Source organism: Globicephala melas, chromosome 16 (assembly GCF_963455315.2).
Source record: "Globicephala melas chromosome 16, mGloMel1.2, whole genome shotgun sequence".
NCBI classification, from domain to species: domain Eukaryota; kingdom Metazoa; phylum Chordata; class Mammalia; order Artiodactyla; family Delphinidae; genus Globicephala; species Globicephala melas.
The window spans coordinates 74,484,025-74,498,315 of record NC_083329.1 but is presented as its reverse complement, the minus strand read 5'-3'; the positions used below and the strand labels follow the sequence as shown (position 1 = coordinate 74,498,315).

At 42.0% G+C, this 14,291-nt stretch overlaps 1 protein-coding gene across 6 annotated transcripts in view; it reads left to right on the top strand.

Annotated features, from left to right (window-relative positions):
- The window catches only part of CHRM3 (cholinergic receptor muscarinic 3), a 538,512-nt gene that overhangs the window by 229,250 nt on the left and 294,971 nt on the right, over window positions 1–14,291 (top strand). For all 6 annotated transcript variants that reach the window (XR_009559345.2, XM_060286381.1, XM_060286380.1 and 3 more), the window contains exon 3: window positions 3,989–4,051. The gene's annotated coding sequence lies outside the window, so the exon portion shown is untranslated. The remainder of the gene's footprint in view (window positions 1–3,988; window positions 4,052–14,291) is intronic.

The following is a 14,291-nucleotide window of genomic DNA, read 5'->3' as shown; positions in this document are numbered from 1 at the left end:
GTCCTCCCTGAGAGTTTGGGGTCTAATTTCCACCAAATACTAGAAGTTATTCTGTCTCTGGCTTTGTTTTCCTCATTATTTGGCTAACTGCATAATTACAACAATGACCTCTAGAATCGCCAATTATATTTTGATTATGAAACCTTTTGAACCATGTTTACTGGGATTTGGAAGAACCTGTCAGTTATACTGAGAGATTTGAAGCTTACCCCTAAATGAATGTCATGTGCAATTGATTTGCAGTAGAGTGAATGTGAAGCTAGGATGAAAGCCAGTTCCCTCGCTGGTTTTCAAAATGAGTGCTTTGCTGAATCTAATCTAGAGAAACTTAGATAAACTTCAGGGTGTTCAGTCTTATTTATTGTTCTCCAATTCATTTAGCGAATAAGGTCTTTTTATTAGCAGACACGTTAATGACTGAATGGTGTTCGTTTCTTTTGTCATTAATCGTGCCACTTAATTTTTATTATTGAGAGATATGTATTTGCTTATTTTCAGTTATGTGAATCTCAATATGTAGGCATGTTGGGACACTCTTAATTGTAAATTAGACAAGTGTGTCCTGGATATTTATTAATTTTAATGATAAAACCCATATAACAAAGACATATTGAGCAACTACTAGGTGCAAGACACTTAGTAAGTTACTGTGAAAAGACCGGCACGTGCTTAGTGGAATTCACTGAGCACTTGCCCTTTAAGTCGTTAGATTCGATAAGGAATCTATGGTGAAAGATGAATTCTAGGCTCACTGGCATGCCCCGTATGGCAGAAAACGTCTATTTGTTAGATAGAGAGGAGAGACAGAAATCAGTATTAAAGAGGCCTCCATATTGGTTTTTGGTAGACTTCCTTGATTATACTTTCTTTATTTTAGACTTTTATGGATTGCATTTTTTTGGCAACAAGGTTGATTTTCCTTGTTTGATGACTTACCCATCACTTCCTCTGGTAGGAATGGGTGTGTTAATACACTGTTGAATTTTCTCCTGAAGTTCCCATCGTAGAGATACTATTTCCTAAGGAGATGCTTGTATCTAAAAGGAGCAGGGCAATGAGTGGAAAGAGACAGACAGCCTGGATTCAAGTGACCTCTGCTCACTCACACCCTCAGCCTCAGTTTCCCCACGCATAAAGTGAATGGCTCCATGAAAGAATGGCTCCAGCCACTTCCTTCCTTAGGACACACTTCTCAGACTGGGGCCCCCAAGGGAGGAGCAATCTGAGAGGCCTCGCTTGAGTCAGGTGCCCGCCTTTTGCCAAAAGGAGGAGAGGGTCCCTTGATTGATAGTTCCAGTGCTGGGAGCAGTAGTAGAGGGAGAGGCTCTGGGCGTGGGGGGACGAGTGGATTTGAGCCAAGAAAGTGGCTGATGTTCCCTGAGATACTGCTTCTCCAGCTGTGAAGGACCAATGACTTTTTTTTCTTTTCTTTTTTCCCAATCCTTTGCAGGTTGATACTTTTTTTAAAAAAGACATGTAAAGTAAAACTCTTTAAATTATTAATCAAACATTTCTCCACCTCTGGGCTTATCCTGTCACAGACTCTCAGAGGAGTTCCTTGCATCCTTGCTGAGGAAATCCCCCTGCACATGCCCCTAGGATCCCTCTACTTCTCACCTCGCAGCCTCTTCTCATCCTCCTGTCATCTGACTTACCCTTCACCTCTCTAGAAACTGCAGAGTCCTCCTTTGAAAAATCCAGTAATATCTTATCAGGTCTCATCCTCAAGTTCTCCTGTAGCACTTACTGTTCCTTCCAGACGGATGCTTTGTCCTCAAGGACATCCCTCACAAGAACACACTTCCCTCCTCCTCTCATGGAACTTGGTGCCTTTTTCCTTCTCTGGATCAACCTTCTAAGAGAGATGCTCTTCTAAGATTCTGGCCCAAATGTCTGGCTCTGTACACTTTAAAATGTGAATATCAGTGTCCAAAGAGGGGTTAGGGCATTTTCTTTAAGATTTGATTATATCCCAAGATATCTGCAAACAATGTATTTGACAAGGGACTGAAATCCAAAATATATTTTAAAAACTTATACAACTGAATGTCAAAAAAAGAACACCAACAACCCGATTAAAAAATGGACAGAGGTGGTCTTCCCTGGTGGCGCAGTGGTTGAGAGTCCGCCTGCCGATGCAGGGGATACGGGTTCGTGCCCCGGTCCGGGAGGATCCCACGTGCCGCGGAGCGGCTGGGCCCGCGAGCCATGGCCACTGAACCTGCGCGTCCGGAGCCTGTGCTCCGCAACGGGAGAGGCCACAACAGTGAGAGGCCCGCGTACCGCAAAAAATAAAATAAAATAAAATTTAAAAATGGACAGAAGACCTGCAGATACAGTTTTCCATAGAAGATATACAGGTGGCCAACAGGCATATGAAAAGATTCTCAACACCACTACTCATAAGGTAAAAGCAAATCAAAACTACAGTGAGATACCACCTCACACCTGTCAGAATGACTGTTATCAAAAAGACAAGGGGCTTCCCTGGTGGCGCAGTGGTTGAGAGTCTGCCTGCCGATGCAGGGGACGCGGGTTCGTGCCCCGGTCCGGGAAGATCCCACATGCCGCGGAGCGGCTGGGCCTGTGAGCCATGGCTGCTGAGCCTACGTGTCTGGGGCCTGTGCTCCGCAACGGGAGAGGCCACAACAGTGAGAGGCCTGCGTACTGCAAGAAAACAAAAAAAAGACAAGAAAAACAAGTGTTGGCGAGGATGTGGAGAAAAGGGAGCCCCTCGTAAACTGTTGGTGGGAATGTAAATTGGTGCAGCCACTATGGAAAACAGTATGGAGGTTCCTCAAAAAAGTAAAAGTAGAACTACCATATGATTCAGCAATTCTACTTCTGGGTTTTTATATGGAGAACACAAAAAAAATAATTTGAAAAGATATATGCACCCCTATGTTCATTGCAGCATTATTTACAGTAACCAAGATGTGGCAGCAACTGACGTGTGTATTGATAAACGAATGGATAAAAAGGTGGTATTCTGGAATATTACTCAGCCATAAAAAAGAATAAAATCTTGCCGTTTGTGACAACATAGGTATACCTAGAGGATACTACGCTAAGTGAAATAAGCCAGAGAGAATAAAACAAATACTGTATGATTTCACTTATATGCAAAATGTAAAAACCAAATGGACAAAATAAAACACAAACAGACTCATAGACACAGAGAACAAACTGGTGGTTGCAAGAGGGGAGAGGGATGGGGGAACAGGTGAAATAAGTGAAGGGGATTAAGAGGATCAAACTTCCAATTGTAAAATAAGTCAGAATGATGTAATGTACAGCATGGGGAATATGGTCAGTATATTGTAACAACTTTGTATGGTGACAGATGGTCTCTAGATTTATCGCGGTGACCATTTCATAATGTATACAAATGTCAAATCACTGTTGCACACCTGAAACTAATCTAATATTGCATGTCAATTATAATTCAATTTATAAGGATTTGATCCTATCTCTGTGTGAGAATTGAACTAATCATAAGATAATGGTGTGTATATACTTCCAGTAGTGTCTGGGAGAAGATAGTGGACTGGAACTTCTAAGGGTCATTCCTGTGACTTCTCTTTGAAAGTCGACAGCACTAAGTCATTTACTGAAAAAGGAAGGCACCATCACTAACATGTAAAATTAAGGGATGAGCAACTTTTTTTTTTTTTTCTCTTCTTCTTACTTTATGTCCTTTCACTGTGACTGGATTTTTGGCAGGTATGAGGAGTGGAACTACAGAAAGAGCCTTTCATCCGAAGTCAATAGATGTGTTTCTTTTGCCAATAACAGGTGCCTTAACTCTCTGACCACCTGTGTCCTCATCAGTTACGAGAGGCGGTTGGGCACCATGATCTTTGAAGTCACTTTCTAGAAAATTCTGTGATGTTCTTACATTTTTAGAAATCATTGTGTGTAACCTAGTGACTTTCCCTTTTCCAGGGTCCTGGCTTAGTTTAAACCCTATTTTCTTGTTCTCTTCTAGCACCTGTTTTCTGATTAGAGACGAAATACATGACATTCAGAACTTCCACTAGGGTACTGTAAGGTAAGATCTTTTTTTGAGTTGAGTTCTTTGCTTTAAAAAGGGGGCTGATGGCTTGATCTGTGAGCAGAGGTTAATGAAGAATAGGAATTTCTAGGTTGGTGTTTTTCAGTACAATTTATAATTGTTACTGTGTGCATCTTAATATAAATAAGTCATGCTCAACTTTTTGTGTCTCAGTAAAGGTACTTTTTTTTACTAATTTGTTCATCAGATTCAAAATTACAATGAAGGAATTTGTTGAAATATGAAATAAGTTGATTTTATTTCAAAAACGTATTGTATCTTAACTGTAGTAATGTGAGGGTTTTTTAAATAGTGGAAAATGTTTGACGTTTTAGCAAATATAGGACCTTATAGCTTGTCTAATTCATAGCTTAAATATTATCTTTTGATTATTTATATCACCTTATTTGGAATCCTGTACAAAATCCGATTGTAAGTATGAAGAAAGAGCAACATTGTGAAAAAGCTCAATCCTTTTTAAACGTTATTGTTCATAATACTTTTTCTATTCAGCAGACAGTGCAGATAGCCTACCCAATATACATTCTCCCCTATTCCTTTCTTAAAAATTCCTGAAGTTTTGAAGGACAATAAGACTTCCCAGACTCCTTTGCTGCAGCCACATGACCCGTTTCTGGCTAATGAGTTCTGAGTGATGCACCCTGGGGAGGGTTTCCCTTCCTGAATTAATTCCCTTCCTGAAATAAAAGAGCAGAGCTTCAAGAGGAGAATATGTTTGGAACATTTTCCTTTGTTATTGTCCCATCTTTCTACCTGAAAAGTAGTTCTAAAATTTGTAGCTGCAGGGTCTTAATTTATGGAAGTGACTGAGTGATGACACAGAGAAGTCAGTGTCACTGGAAGAAGAATTTATTACTTGCATTTCCCGAGAGAAGGGGGCACTCCATGAAGGGCCATCTGAGGAAGACCAGGTCTGGTCAAGGGGCAGAAAACAGAAATGAGGAGAAAGTCTAGGTCAGTGTCTTTCTTGGGAGTTTCCTCAGGAAAGGAGAGGCAGGGCAGGGTAAACAGATTAGGATTGGCCAGTTAGAATAATGTCGATGGGCCCTGGGCTGCAAGGGTGGTCTCTGGTTGCCTGGTACTTGGCAGGGTGTTGATTTAGGCAGGGGAAATATTGACTTGGTTTGTGAGTTAGATAAGAAGGTGGATGGGACTATACACTCAGGATTGTTTGGTTTCCACGCGAAAGATGTGCTCCAGGCCAAACCCTTTGCTATTTCTAAGAATTGGCTAGTCTTGGGACGGACAGTTTCTCCCCGGTCAGCAGCTTTTAAGATGTCAAAACATCATAAAATACAGAAAATAAAAACATGATTAATACAAAGCACAGCCCCCATCTTGTAATCACAAGGACAAAAACCACAACCAGGGATATTGGAGCAGAAAGGTAAAAGGAGCTTGACACCTTGATGACACTCTTAAGCTCTAGTGAAGTTACCATTACATTTCCTGTTGAAGGAGACAAATAAATCCCTTACACAAGCTTGTTAGGTCTTCTGATACTCGGAGTCAAATGCAGACTTAGCTGATTCTAGCATTCATATCTGGTCATGGTGCTAGATAAGTATTTCTATACCTTATTTAGTCTGCACAGTAGTGCCATCCGGGTAAGTATTATGATCCCCGTTTTACAGTGAGGAAACTGATGCTTTGAGATGTAACAACTTTGTCCTATGATAGTAAGTGTCAAAGGCAAGGTTTGAACTTGGACCTGTCAGGTGCCCTTCCCGGTACTCTGCTACGTCAGTGCTGGTCCTGGCATTATGATGCCAGGAGCCTGTACTGTTTTTGTGGCATCATCAGTGCACTAATCCTTTGCATGTCCTTCAATAATACAGAAATTCCACTAGATTATCCATTTATAAAACTAAGTGAACTGGGGCTGTTCCATATTTTTAAATAAAAGGAAGGAGGGGCTTCCCTGGTGGCACAGTGGTTGAGAGTCCGCCTGCCGATGCAGGGGACACGGGTTCGTGCCCCGGTCCGGGAAGATCCCACATGCCACGGAGCTGCTGGGCCCGTGAGCCATGGCCGCTGAGCCTGCGTGTCCGGAGCCTGTGCTCCGCAACGGGAGAGGCCACAACAGTGAGAGGACCGCGTATCGCAAAAAAAAAAAAAAGGAAAGAGAAAACTCTGGTTTGGGGGAATCAGGATGAATTGAAATTGCCTATGAAAGCAGGTGAAAGAAATACGAATTCCAAGTTTTTTATTTTGCTTTTTGTTCTTTTGAAACAAAAGTTTAGGACTAATGGTCTAAATATGGCCACCAAAACTAAGCTTTTAAGCTACTGTCCTAATATTAAATACTTTCCTTCTAACGGTGTCTATTACTTCACTCAGTAGGCTCAGAAAAAAATGCAGGAAAAAGATAAATTATGTAATAAAATTCCTTTCCAAAGAAAGACATGCAAGATATTGAATAAGGTACTGAGCTGAGTTGGGGGAGGAGGTGCTGGATAATGGAAAAGTCCCTGGGCTGGAAACTAGGAGATGGGAAATGCAGGTGACAGCCAGCTCTTTGGAGGCACAAAAAAGCTCCTTCACCTCTCTGGACCTTTGCTCTTTGTTTGTAAATGGAGGGTGTATGATATTCTGATATTCTCTTAATATAAAATAATAACTTACCTTGTTGGATGTCCATTGCTAATGCAGGGAAATGCTGTGTCTACTAAAGTCAACTTTTTTCTTTTTGGCCATTAAACTAAAGAGTTATCAGTTATTTTCCTTTTGCTGTCCTTTATTTCAAATACATCCTGAAATTCTTAATTTCTTTCTGTATCTTCTGTTACAACCCTGCTCCAAGTCATCATTCTCTCTTGCCAGGACAACTGTGTAAGCTTCCTGGTGGTCTCCTGGCTTCTATTCTTGCCACACCAAAATCCCTTCTGTGTGCAAGACCTGTGTCTGGGGAAACTAGATCAGAGCTTGTTATTCTCCTGAGACTTGCTCAAAACCCTTCAACTCCTTTCTCTGCATTTAGAGTAGAACCCAAACACATGACCACGTCTTACCTATCTGATACAATCAGGCTTCTACTTGTGCCTTTTCTCCCTGCTTCCTCAACACCAGTGGCCCTGTCTTTCATTCTGTTCCTTTGTGTTCTTGTCTCCCTAGGGCCCTGGCACGGCAGTCCCCTGGCTTGCAGGGTTCTGTCCCTGAAGTTTCCCATTGAGATCTCAGCTGCAAATCTTCCCTAACCACTGTCTCTAAATGAGCACTATTCCAAGTTTAATTCCATTTAAAAACTAGAAGTTTTAGGGACTTCCCGGGTGGTCCAGTGGCTGAGACTCCATGCTTGCAGTGCAGCAGACCCGGGTTCGATCCCTGGTCAGGGAACTAGACCCCGCATGCTGCAACAAAGATCCCGTGTGCTGCAACTAAGACCCGACGCAGCCAAATAAATAAATAAAGTAAGTATTAAAAAAAAAAAAGACTTAGAAGTTTTATTTTTAAGGCATATTAAAATACCCCCATATGGAAAAAGTACTTATTTGTATAGCTTAAGGGATTTAGGCAAGACATGAAGAATTCTGACATGTGTTTATGGTTTGTTGTATGGTCTAAGCTCCTTGAGGGCAGGGCCTCTCTGGTCTCTTTTCCTCACTGCCTGAACCGCAATACCTATAAAGATGCCTGTCCCCTGCAAGAAGCTTAGTAAATATTTAATGAATGAATGAATGTAGAGTCAAAAAATGCCTTAGGCAAAATATCCCAAAAGAAATTAAACAGTGCTTATAGATGCCCCCGATGGGTTTATTGCTCTAGACTGGAAAGAAAAAAAAAAAAAAAAAGATGAAAAAACAAATTCTGAGAACAGGGACAGACAACAGTGCACACAGAAAATAGCAGTAAATCGTTGGGAGGGACCACTTTTGGTATTGGCACTAGTGGCATTTCTGATCTATGGTGAGGGGTGACAGAGCCCAGTTCTTTGGATCTTACGTAGATTTATTAGTTAAGCCTGGCACATAGATGATTGGAAATGTTTGTTGAATGAAGGCCCAAAAGAATGAAATAATAAATTATCGAACTACTAAGAGCAAAGCTGCCTTTTTTTCCAGTGGCCAACATAATATTCCCATGATGCCAATATTTAGTCCCTGTTAGTAACAGACATTCCAAATACAGTGAGTGTGAAAAATGTTCCATGAAACTGAGTTCAATTACTGTGCTAGGCTTCTCCCTTAGAGAGCTTCAGAGTTAATTCCATCTTCCAAGTCAGTTGTCACAGGGACGATCCAGGATGGCACACCATGCAAATGTATTAAAATGCTGATGGGAAAACGGAAGCTCGAAAAATGTCTTATCTGTCAATTAAATGATGTAGCCTCGTGGTTAGATTACAGTAATTCGGGGGGTTTTTGTTTTCTGCCAGTTGAGATTTGACAGCTGTTTATAAAATATTTACGTTCTGATTTCAGTCACATTGACAGCACTTTTGGATCTTTGGAAGATGATAATTATATGTTAGGAAAATGTTTTAAAAAGTTTGAAGCTGATCTGTTGAGGGGGAAAATCTGTTTTTAAAATTGTACAAAGGAAGAAAATCCACTTTATAAAAGGATATACTTCTAATAAAAGTCAGAAATAATAGACATTTGTGACCTGAAGACACACTGCATGTGATGGGAAGGAGTATCCTTCTCCACTCTGTCTAGCTGGGTATATGCTTCTCACCTTTTTTCACTTAATTATGTATGTGTGATATTTGTGTGGTAGGTACTTGGGTAAATTAGATAGGATTTGGGGGCATCCATATGGAATTTCGTGAAAAAAATTTCAATACATATACTTTGTATTAAAAGAAGAGAAAATAACGAAACAGAAACAGACTCATTGATGCAGAGAACAGACTTGTGGTTGCCGAGGGCGACGGGGGTTGGGGAAGAGATGGATTGGGAGTTTGGGATTAGCAGATGTAAACTATTATATATGGGATGGATAAGCAACTGTATAGCACAGGGAACTATATGCAATATCCTGTGATAAACCATAATGGAAAAGAATATGAAAAAGAATGTGTATATATGTATCACTGAATCCCTTTGCTGTACAGCAGAAATTAACACAACATTGTAAATCAACTATACTTCAATAAAATAAGTTTTAAAAAAAGAAGAAGAGAAAAGAAAAAGTATTGGGAAGAAAACTAAGTATTGAATTTCCAAATAAAATGTTTTCAGATGTTTTAATGAAAAGCGTAAATTCACAAATAACTTTTTCTTATGAGGTATTATGTTAGAAACGCTGACTTGTAATTTCCAATCAGTGGTCTCTCCAAAGTCTTGATACCTGCTATTTGTGGGATGCTTTAAGAACAAGGAGATGATAAAAAGTTTAAAACCTATTTTATAGCCATTCAGAAGGTTCCTGGAATTGAAATTATACCTAGAGAATCTGATGACTATTACTTTCTTTCATTGACAACTGTAATGTTGGAATTTCTTAGAATAAGGCAAGTGATTCTGGAATCCAGCCTAACATGTTAGTATCAAATATTTAAAATTTTCGTAGAAAGCATATATTCTTTTGTAGCCATCACCCTGCCCATAGCTTGGACCCCACTAGATGTGTATATCAAATGGACAGAAGTGGGCTCAACCCTGTCTAAAGGGACCAGGAGCAAAAGTATAATTGGAGGCCCTGGACCCGCCCTCCTTCCCACCCCTGGCGCTTTCCCGCTCCTCCAGGGCCTTATGTGGACACTCAGCCTGGAAGTCCAACCCACCCCTCCCCACTGTGTCACAGCTGTCTCTTGACCACCTGCTGGGTCCTGGATGCAAGGGAGGATGTATCTTGTGAAAACACCACTGTATACCCTAGAAATGAGCAGACCTGGGCCTGTGGGCAAGGGATTCTGGGGACCTGAGTATGAAGCCTGGTCTAAAAGGAACCCAGCTCCCCTTGGGCATGTCCCTTGGAAAGGATGAGGGCCAGAGCGGGTCCTCTGATGCAGTGCTTCTCAAATGCAAATGTGTGTACAGTCACCTGTGCAAATACAGATCCTGATTCCCAAGGGCTAAGGTGGGCCTGCGCTTTTGCGTTTCTGCGCCGCACCCAGCTGCTGCCGTCAGTGACTACGCTCTGAGAAGCAAGACTGTAATGCACAAACCGAGGCAGGGGTCCCTTGCCTGGGTGTCCGGGAGGTACTGGACAGAAGTACCAGCTTTAGGTAAAGACAAAGATGTGGGCCTGCCATGGAGAGCTGTTCTCTCCAGGACCCCCCAGCCCGGATCCTGTCCACCTGGTCCTCCTCCCTGTTCTGCCCCAGGCCCCTTGGCAACCTGTCCCTCCACTGCCTCCATCTGCTCACAGCCCCTAGTCCCTGAGGGGCGGCAGCTCACTCTCTGTCTGGACACTGAACTTGCCGTCCGGGTGGCAGAGCCCACCTCCTCTGTGCTCAGAGCATCTCGGAGGAGCAGCAGGTACTGGGAGTCCCCATTATCCTTGCAGCCTGCAAGACCTGAGGCTCAGCACAGACCCGGCTCAGCCACACCTGCCTCTGAGGATTGGGCCCCATGCCCAAAACCTGCTGGCCACATGGGGGTCTCAGGGCACCAGTGTGAATCTTACACACCAGGGTACTGCTGCCCAACACGTGGAATGCCCCACAATTAGGCTTAAGAAGGCACTGTAAGTGAAGGTAGTAAGTCTAATAGTTCTCTAGCAAGATTTTAATACATTACACGGAAATAGATGAAAAAGCAAATTCATTTTCAGAAATGAACCAATTGAAAGCAAGCCATTTTTTAAAAAAAATACTTAGGGGCTTCCCTGGTGGCGCAGTGGTTGAGGGTCCACCTGCCGATGCGGGGGACATGGGTTCGTCCCCGGTCCGGGAAGATCCCACATGCCGCGGGGCGGCTGGGCCCGTGAGCCATGGCCGCTGAGCCTGCGCGTCCGGAGGCTGTGCTCCACAACGGGAGAGACCACAACAGTGAGAGGCCCGTGTACCACAAAAACAAAAACAAAAACAAAAACTTAAATTCTCAGTGGAACATTTGAACTAAAAGGAAAAGAAAATCCAGATCAGGAACAAAATAAAGCAGAAAGTCACAGATCGTATTTTTAAATAAAAGGATCATTTGTTTGTTATGCTATACACAAAAGAAATAAAATGCGAAAAAATTCAAAATAAGTTGATCAGATGATCAAAATATATCACAGAGTAGCATTTAAGACACAGAACAAAGAACCCACAAAAATAGTATCAGAATATGGAAATAAAATAAATCTTAGGGGATAACTAAAAATTATAACGAGAGTAGCCATAGAAAACTAAGAGTGATAGGTAAAGTAATAGAGATGATTTATTTCATAAAAATCCAAATTTGGAGTTCGTAGATGATACTTTCTAACTAAAAGAAGGTTTTAGACACAGTTTCATAACATGAATAAATTAAATTACATTCTAAGAGAAATGAGGAAGCTCATAGGCTTACAGTGAAAATCATAGAAAAGAATGTGAAAATGAGAGGCACAATCTTCACAGGAAACAACATGCAGCATGCATGCAGGTATAAGAAGAAATAAATCCAAAGCACATATAAGAATGCCTTGAAAAAAAAAAGATCTCATAATGTGATAAAAGGCAAAAGCTGTGGAAGTGCTATATTTACATTCCAGCATATTATAGGGGGGAAAAAAGAAAATTCAATTTACACAGTTTCTTATTATTCTGAGATTGCAAATTCTGTCCAGTTTCCTTTCAGCAAAATACTTATTCAACTCTTGCTGTATGTTCCTGAGATGAAATTTCAGATGATCTGTGCTAACGCTTTAATACACAGCTTCTCTCTTGAAGAGCTTGCAGCCCAGTTTTGATGACAAGGTACACACATTTTTTAGTAAGTGTTAAAATATAAGACCAGATTTAAACAATGTGACCAAGTTGTTTAAATACCGAACAGATTATGACCCCATAGTTGTCATGGATTCTATCTTTAGCATGTTTATATTCTTGATACTTTTCACAGTGATAAACATATATAACTTTCGGAAAATGTTTATGATGTGTTGATGACCTGCCAAGGTAGAATAAAAGATAACATTTTTATATGGCCTCAAGGTCATGGAGACCCCTTTATAAGAAGAGGGTGACATATTACGAGGTTTCAGGAAAAGTACGGTTTACAGGGGCAGAAAAAAGGAAACAACCCAGTAGGCATTGCAAAGGATCACAGGTATAGGGTAGAATGTTACAACCTCAGGACTTGGCTTGTGTGGAGGCGGGGTGGCGCTCTAAGAACAGGGCAAAGTGGGTAAGACCGAAAGGAGAATAATTATATTTCTAGAGGAGCTTGGAATTTCATTTGAAAATAACAGAATACACTGAAAGAGTAGGAGCAGGGGAATAACATGAGGAAAATTAACTGGGCAACACTCTGTGGAAATAGATTGAAAGCGGGAAGATACATTGATAACTTTTTCAGGAAAAAGGAGATTCGAGACAAAAGAGGAAACTTCCAGCAGGAGGAAAGAATAGACTCAAAAGACAGCATGAGACAGTCTGGCCCTGAGTCCTTCCTACATGCATTTTGTGTTTGCTGCCTCTTGGGTCTTCACACTTTCTGGTTCTTTGGAAGATTTGCCTCTCATATGTAAATGGAAAATGGGCTCAAGTCGCAAAGAAAAAGCAAACAACACCCCTGCCTAGGTTTTCTTTTGATTTCTGTGTCTCCCTCCTTCTCTTTCTCCCGTCTTCCATGACCCTGTTCTTTCCTTCAGTTTCCTCATGTTCCCAGAACTCCTCAAACAGCTGCAGTTTGGCCTCTGATTCCACCACTTCTCTGGAACGGCAGTTGCCAAAATGAGAAAGATCCCCTGGTTGATAAACACCAAGAATTTTTGAGTCCTAACTTTCTTGACTGCTCTGCAAAATTTGTTACCAATGACCTTTTTGAAATTCCCTCTTTCCTTGTATTCCAAGGAACTTTCCTCTGCTTGAATCTCCTGGTACTCTTTTCCCCTCATTGTCTTTCTTTCTCCCTCCCTCTTTTCCTTCCTTTCTGTTTCTTTCTTCTGTCTATTGCTTAAGTACAAATCCCCTTCCCTGCCCCTGCCAGAATTCTGTTTAGAATTCTTTTCTGCCTAATTCACTTAACTTCCAGGCTTAAGCTATGACCTTTAGCCCAGTGACTCAGATCTCTGCCCCCAGCCTAGACGTCTTTCCCTAGTCCACATCTGTGCATCCAGCTGGACCACTGTAGCTGGACTTTCACCCCAGACCCCCAGTCACAATGGCGGAACTGAATTGCTTTGTTCCTCATGCCCCTCCCCACTTCTCCATATCTCTGTCCTAGCCTTCTGTGCATCATACAGGAGCAACCCAGAAACTGAATACATCCCTTTACCTTTCTGAAATCAAAGTCTCATTATCATTCAACTTGAGCCTCTTCCTAGCTGTCTGACCTTCAGCATTACTTAACTTCTGTGTCTCTCTTCTTATTTATAAAATGGAAAAAAAATAATAGCACTTGCCTCACAGGAGTGTTGTGAAGATAATAAATGGCACATTGTAAGCTCTCAGTAAATATTAACTATTTTATTGTTTGAAGTAAGCAGACTCCCCTTGACTTGAAAAAAACAAAACTAGTTTTCTTAGTGTGTGATTTGGTTTTTGCCTAATTCTCGAGCTTTGTTTCCCACCATTTCCTAACTTCCACCCTGATTTCTTTTTTTTGTGGTACGCGGGCCTCTCACTGTTGTGGCCTCTCCCGTTGCGGAGCACAGGCTCCGGACGCGCAGGCTCAGCGGCCATGGCTCACGGGCCCAGCCGCTCCGCGGCATGTGGGATCTTCCCGGACCGGGGCACGAACCCACGTCCCCTGCATCGGTGGGCGGACTCTCAACCACTGCGCCACCAGGGAAGCCCCCCACCCTGATTTCTACCCTTACAAAAAGATGCTCTAACAGGCCATGCTCTGCCCCTCCCTCTCCCAAGTTCACTGGTGCCTCTTCCCGTTACTGGATCATGACTTAGCCATGATAATTTCCACTGATCTTCGAAGTGTGTGTGGGATATCTCTTCCTGCCCTTTTCTCCCCACGTGTAAACTAGTTTTTCCTCCATGTGCTCCTGGAGAGCCATTATCTTAGAGATCGTTCATGCTGCATTACCACTGTGTGTGCATCTCTGTGCTGCCAGCTTCTTAGGGGTAGAGGACGCACTATTTATCTTTAGGTAGGAGTGGTTTTGAGAGGAAGTGTAACCATAG